This window comes from Sorex fumeus, unplaced genomic scaffold (genome assembly GCF_029834395.1).
Source record: "Sorex fumeus unplaced genomic scaffold, SorFum_2.1 ptg000122l, whole genome shotgun sequence".
NCBI lineage: Eukaryota > Metazoa > Chordata > Mammalia > Eulipotyphla > Soricidae > Sorex > Sorex fumeus.
Window position 1 is genome coordinate 8,024,108 of NW_026606179.1, and position 1,915 is coordinate 8,026,022.

General features: G+C 46.5%; 1 long non-coding RNA gene across 1 annotated transcript; it reads right to left on the reverse strand.

Moving 5' to 3' along the window:
• Positions 1 to 648: 648 nt before the first annotated feature.
• LOC130044333 (uncharacterized) lies at positions 649 to 1,420 on the reverse strand. Its single transcript, XR_008795387.1, has 2 exons — positions 1,314 to 1,420; positions 649 to 756 (listed from the first exon to the last, which is right to left on the reverse strand). It is a non-coding gene; the product is annotated as an uncharacterized LOC130044333 (long non-coding RNA).
• Positions 1,421 to 1,915: the final 495 nt, after the last annotated feature.

Consider the following 1,915-nt stretch of genomic DNA (forward strand, 5'->3'; position numbering starts at 1 on the left):
ACTCACTGTAACAGATAATTTTCATTCCAAAGAACAGAAGTCAAATCATTTCACAAGTATTTAACAATAATAAATAATACAATCTTGTGCACCAATGGGTGTGAGGTAAAAAAAATCCTTATAAGGTGAGAAAAGGGGATCAACAGGGTCTTGGAGCCTTGTCACCCTAAGTCTCACATATTATATAGGCAGTTGAGTTTGGACAGTATCCTCTGGGAAAAGTGAAAGCCAGGAGCTTGGACAATAGTTATCCCAGAAATTATCAAAACATCATTGTATAATTGAAACCCAAGCACAAAAATTTGTAAGTCTACAACAGTACCTCATGGTGTTTCAGTAATAAAAATTTTAAAAATAAAATAAATATAAACACACATGCATAAATATATACATATGCAAAAAAAGAAATTATCAAAACAAAGATGCATTGCTAGGGGCTGGAGCCATAGTACAGCGGGTAGGGCGTTTGCCTTGCACATGGCTGATCTGGGTTTGATTCCCAGCATCACATATGGTCCCCCAAGCACCGCCTGGAGTAATTCCTGAGTGCAGAGCCAGGAGTAGCCCCTGTGCATTGCCAGGTGTGACCCAAAAAGAAAAAAAAAGCATTGCTAAATTTTAAACAGCAAGATTCTTTTTTTTTTTGAAAATGACAATAACAGCTCACTTGGGGTATGACTCGTACTAGTTTCACAGTCATTTGGCTTTCTCTTGTGACATGCTTGCTTGGTATCAGCAGTGTTCTAGGAAAGAAAGCTGGAGAAAGGAGCATGAGAAAAGAGACCTTCTACCTCCCCCAGAATTACCCACAGAGTTTAGGTCCCAAGTGCAATATTTTTCCAACAAGGGTCTTTCAGATGGGAGAGACAGTACAGAGAGGAAGGCACTTGCCTTTCATGCAGCCCACCCAGATTCCATCCCCAGCACCCCATATGGTCCCCTGAGCACAGAACCAGGAGTAAGCCCTGAGCACAGCTGGATGGGGTTCAAAACAACAACAATAATAATCAAAAAGCAAATATCCAAACAAATCAAGAGGCCTTTTCATTCTTTGTTTACTAGAAAATAAGATGCCCTGGGTCCTGTGCCTATATTTTTTTTTATTTCTAACCCCTTTAAAAGCTATCAGCTCACATTTCTAGGTGAACCTGGATTGCTTCCCTTCTTGCACCTCTGGTCAGTCTAACTAGATGGTTTGGAAAATCTCCCAAACGCCCCAGAGGTCAGATGAATCCTCCTTTCACCAACGACATCCCCACAACCTGTGGGACTTCATTTTCTCCTCCACCAGGGTCAATGGATCTTGTTGTCACCTTCGTCCTCTGGTCTCAGCCCATTTGGCTGGCGTCTTCCTCTTTTGGTCACCCAGAACTGAGGGTTCGTCCTGGTCCCTATCAGGAGTTTCCACTGGAACTCTGGGACTAGGGAGCGCTGGAATGTGGGGGGATTCTACTCCCATGTCACGGGACCCCAACTGCCGTGTGAAGCACATGCTCCCACACGGAGCCCACAGGGTCGCCACACACGGTCACTCGTGAACCCCCGGGTCAGGGAGGCCACGAGTTTTCTACCCCCTGCGACTGAGAGTGCCCAGTCTCTCATGTGGGACAGGCAGCAGCCACAGGGGCGACAAAACTGGCAAACCTGGTCTGTCTCCCTTTTCCCCGAAAGATGGGGACAGATATATCCAAACGCGCCCGAGCGCGACAGCCCGGCTGCCAATCAGCCTCTGCCTGTCCCGCATCCGTCATCTAATCTGTCAGTCCGACAGTCGGTCTGTCAGTCTTTTCATTTGTCAGTCCCTGCATCTGTCTTGTCAGTCCGCCCATCAGTCACCGTCGGTCAACCAGTCTGCTTGCCATCTAGTCCGTCTATCAGTCCGCCCGTTAACCCGTCTCTGCCAGTTCATGTTCCT